General features: G+C 35.9%; 1 long non-coding RNA gene across 2 annotated transcripts; it reads left to right on the plus strand.

Moving 5' to 3' along the window:
* The first annotated feature begins 1,289 nt into the window (after window positions 1-1,289).
* Window positions 1,290-4,221, plus strand: LOC145431751 (uncharacterized). Of its 2 annotated transcripts, XR_013912038.1 has the most exons (5): window positions 1,290-1,430; window positions 1,845-1,908; window positions 2,267-2,419; window positions 2,786-2,876; window positions 3,471-4,221. It is a non-coding gene; the product is annotated as an uncharacterized LOC145431751 (long non-coding RNA). The 2 variants fall into 2 exon arrangements; XR_013912037.1 differs by lacking the exon at window positions 1,290-1,430 and having other exon boundaries at window positions 1,769-1,908.
* The last annotated feature ends 577 nt before the right edge of the window (window positions 4,222-4,798 follow it).

A 4,798-nucleotide genomic window follows, 5' to 3' on the forward strand; every position in this document is an offset into this window, starting at 1 on the left:
TGTATGTAATTTTTTTTAAAACATCACTGCAATTAGTGGATAGAGAAGGAAAATGTTTCTGATAAATACGTACAACCCTGTTTCGAAAACGTTAGAAAATTATGTAAATGCATGCAAATAAAGCCTCATTTTTAATTTGATAAGCTTGTTTAAAACACCATTAAACCTCACTTGTGATTGCAGAAACATGTCGCTACAGTATTTTTTTTTTCCAGTGTAACATAATTTAAGGTCAGTCACTGGATAGAAAGATCAAAACTTTAAGGTCATGCTTCACTTGACAAACTACAAGGGCTGCGTCCTCTCAACCTCTGAAACCATGGCTTCCTTGAAGAGATGTGGCTGAAGAGACAGCAAGATGAAATAAATCTGTCATAAAATAAAAATAAAAACTGTGTTTCTGGTGATTTTCTATTGAGATTATGAAACATTAACTTTGAAGTTGTAACATTAAGTCAAAGCATGACATCATGACATGCTCTGGCAGGCACTGATGTCAGATTTTCTGCCTCAGTGTTTAGAATCAGTGAGCCTTGGTGGGTAGAAGTGATTTCACAAGACTGCCGAAATATAATGAGCTTATATAGCTTTAGAGAAGATGTAATCTTTTCTTAAAATATCATTCTAATCAAATTTTCCCCTTTTTTATACAGTGCAATTGGTTGGATAAGTGAAGTTTAATAATATAGGAAAGACAAGTTCCTAAACTTGTGCACTGTGTGACATCTGCACCTTAATTGGTTGTTCTTTAAACACCTTTCTCTTATAATGTCACCCGGGAAGCTGCATGATATTACTAATACAGAAAATAGTGTAAAGACCTCCCAGACCTGAAATCCAGCATGTGTGCAGCCCTCATTCTCATTAGACCTGCGGCTTTGTTTATGTTAAATACTCACAGATGAGTCTCATAAAATCCTTTTAGCTACTTGGACTACAGCTAACAGTATGCTATGTAAATTAGATTTTTAAAAAAAACATTTTTAATACCACACTAAGTAATCTGGGATTTCAGTGAAAGCCCTAATAAAATACTTGAACATAAGATTTTAATACCTAGAATATTTCTGAAATACCTGTTGTTTTATTGCATGCTTGTGAAATTAAAAATTGTTTCCAGGGAAAACACGCTCTTCCATACACTGAAAAAAAGGGACTGGCCATCTCTTGGATTTATGTAAGCATCTTGCATGCATTTAACACAATTGCCTCATGTTTTAAAGTTAAATGTAACTATATAGTGTAAAAACTACATGATATGCAGAAAGGGTGTATTAAATTGTTCATATCATGTTCAGGTGACGTAAGTCAATAAGATAGCAACGTTAAATCTCGTGAAACCACGCGTGATTTCATCTCGCGGGCTTTGGATCGTGGTTTAAAAAAGGCATCCATCTCAGTCAAGTCGAGCAGCCAACTCTACGTTTTTGGTATGTCTTGATTTTTTGAATTCATTTTTACCATAATTCAGCCAAATGTAGTTAAACGTCTAGAGTGTCGCCATGTAACATGCTAAAAAAGAGCCGTTAGCTTATTTGCTGTTTTATCTGTTGTCAAAGAATTGGCGCTTTTTCATTTGAATTTGTCTTTGGCACAAGAGCCGTAATATCACATTAAACCTAATTACGAGGCACTCATAACATAATTTGGTTTTCTGTGTGAATAGATTTGTCAACTGACTCTTCAGTTACATTGTGTATTTACTGCACCGTGGTGTTAGTGAGATTTTGGACATTGAACAGTTTTAGCTAATATCATCAGCGGCATTATGCTAGCTTACATCCCTACCCCTCCTGCCCTCACCTGCTGTCCTTTTGTTTTTGTTTTTTTTGCTGCACATTGAGAGATGACCTCTATTCTGCATTTCACCAGGAGTCAGCTGATGGATTGTGGGTTCAAGGTGTTATGGTAAGAAAGTATATTCTATTTTCGTTTCTGTAACTTAATTATAATAGGTTTTTTATAATTATTAGGTGCATGCATACTCACCCTATTAATACAACTGAGAGATCCAAAATCTGCCATAGGTTTAACTTATACCTGTATGTATTGCCAGAAAGGTGATTACTGGACTCGCATTAATGCACACTTGAACTGAAATGAGGTTGTAACTTGTGGGTTGTTGGGTTGCAAATCAGAAACAAACATCTTTGGATTTTTTTTAATCCCATAAGATCTGGAAACACAGTTTTTATTCAACAAAACATTACTGATTAACCAAGCACAGTGCCTGCTGTTATTTCAAAATAATTTTATGTCATTTCAGATAAAATGCAGCATTCCAGTGCATCCCAACCATGCCTTTACAGTCAAGGTTTCTGACGGAGCTGAGTTTTTCTCTGACAGTCTGCTGAAAGTGTTTGCAAAGTGATCGGGGGAACAGGGCACAAAGCTAAAGGATGTAGCTGCCATAATGACAGTAAGAACTTTAAAATTCTTTAACTACAAAGTGTATATGTATTGCATTAGGTCAGTAAAAGATTTTTATGCTACATCCATTGAAACAGTCAACTATTACCTGTGAGTAATGATTCCACTAAAAGGATGCCATAATTTTCGTCATGCATTTACTGGCCCACTGAGAAAAAATTATCTTTTTTTAAAAATAAATGTTCTGGAAACTATATATCCATAAAGTTGATGTCAAACAGGAACTTTTGATATTGCTTTGTAGATGCTGGTGTTGCATGTTGACTGGTTTAAAAAGTCAAGAGTTTTTGTCTGGGATCATTTTCTTCTGTGCTACTGAAAAGTTCACAAATCTCTGTTTTCTTTGTTATAATAGTCAAGGATGACATTAATGCTCGGAGTCCCTCATCAAAGTGCTCCGCATCTGTGTGAAAGACAATTGCAACATCTTGGTGCAGGAGTTCATGGTGAGTGTTTTATGAGTAGATTGTGGCTTTGCAACATTTAAAAATGCATTTAGTTATCCACTTGATCCTCATTGGACTGGTTAGGACCAGTAGTCCTCTTTAATAATTTGAAGTTCACATGAGGCCTGGTAGTGAACTCGGCCGCCGGCCCTTGAGGCCCCATCCCCACCCCTGTATTAGGGGTCACATCAGTGTGAAAAAACTTTAAATTTGTCATTCTAATGAACAAAGGAAAATCCCACCAATATTTATATTAGCTTTTGTTTGAAAAAATGACCAACTGACCAACAGCTAACCAAATTGTGGGGCTGAAAGTCTAAATTCTAACATCTTCTGAGTGACATAACCTGGATTTCTGATGGGCCGGTGTCTTTCTAACAAAAACTAATGTAAAGCATTTGAAATTATTATGTTTTTCACCCTCTCTTAGAAACTCTGTTAGACCATGAATGGCAGCATGGCAGGCCACTCTTTGGCTATAGCTATTTACTATGTTGCTTGCATTGGTTTAAATTACTCTAACATTAGAACTGGTAGATTCAAAAGAGATGAGTTTAAAAAGGAATCTTAAAGAAATGTTTTGTGTTTAACCAGGACTTGACTGAGGCCACTGCACAGATTGAGAAAGCCACAATGAACATCTGTCTCCAGAGATGCGCCAGGCAATGACTTTTCTGATGTTGTTCTTCAAGATCTGGATAACGTGACCTTTGCAGTAGCCATGCTGTTTGGACCTTTTTTATTCCTTCAACATGAGTTACCCATCACAACTCTGCTACACTTTTGAGGTGATTCAATGGGTGGTAATGGAGTTGGATGCAACTCAGCTCTCAAGAAAAGCTCACAACTAAGACAAAACTGCTCCTGCAACGAAGCTCACTGTTATGCATGTGAGGTGACCAGCTCTAGGTGAGAGGACATTTAAATCTCACACTTGTTCTGCTGCATTTTTGAAGCTCAATTCCAGGAACGGATCGCAGGGTTCATTTTTATATACTCTGCAACTGCCATGAGGACGAGCCGTTTTTTGTTGTTGTTTGTTTTTCCTTTTGCTCTGTACAAGTTCTGTTTGTCTGTTTGGCAGCATTTTTAAATTTCTCTTTGTATTTTTTCTTTCTTTTACTAGTGAAGAGATGTAGCGTGAACAGTTATACAGTCTAAATATCCCATATGGGTCGTGTGAAATGGTATTTTCAGTTTCATTCAGTTGAAGTAAAGAACGTTGAATATTTCTAAGTGTGCTGTTTTGAACCAAGATGTCACAGTATGATCAGTGCTGTAATTTTTGACAGTCACTGTATCAATGTTATTTTTGCGTCTCTTGAATAAAGGTTTTGACCTGCAAGTGCTAATTTCTTTAGTTATTGGGGTAAAATGGGTAGTGTTAATAGGAAGGTGTTTGCCAATTCAGTAACCTAATTTAATGTTAATGGAAACTAACATTACCTCAAATTGTTTAGTTATAATTGTTGTTTAACTGAATCTTGATGTCAGAGGCCTTAAATAGAATGTTTTGTATTGTTCTTTCCCAACATTTTTCAAAAGAAACAGTCCAATTTCTTTGCTGTGATTGATTCCAGAGAACACGGAAGAACTGACATTATTTAACTGTTGATTTATATAGATTCAGTAGAGGAGTAATGTCAGTTTAATTCTTTACCTACTGTCAATGCAGTGAAATTAGACATTTTGTTTTGAAAGGTTACTGGTGGATGCCAGCAACCATCTTGGAAGAGAACAATACAATCTGTTATAAGGCCTCCATTTGAAAATTGTGTATTTGATACTAGAATATAATAGCAAAATGTAATTTGAAGATAACATGTAGTATTTAAGTGACCAAGTAGTATTGGGTAAAAGTTATTGAATCGTGTTGGGATAACGTGAGAAAATTGTGAAGGATTAAAATATTCCAAGAGCTC

The sequence above is a fragment of the Astatotilapia calliptera genome, chromosome 11 (assembly GCF_964374335.1).
Source record: "Astatotilapia calliptera chromosome 11, fAstCal68.1, whole genome shotgun sequence".
Classification (NCBI taxonomy): domain Eukaryota; kingdom Metazoa; phylum Chordata; class Actinopteri; order Cichliformes; family Cichlidae; genus Astatotilapia; species Astatotilapia calliptera.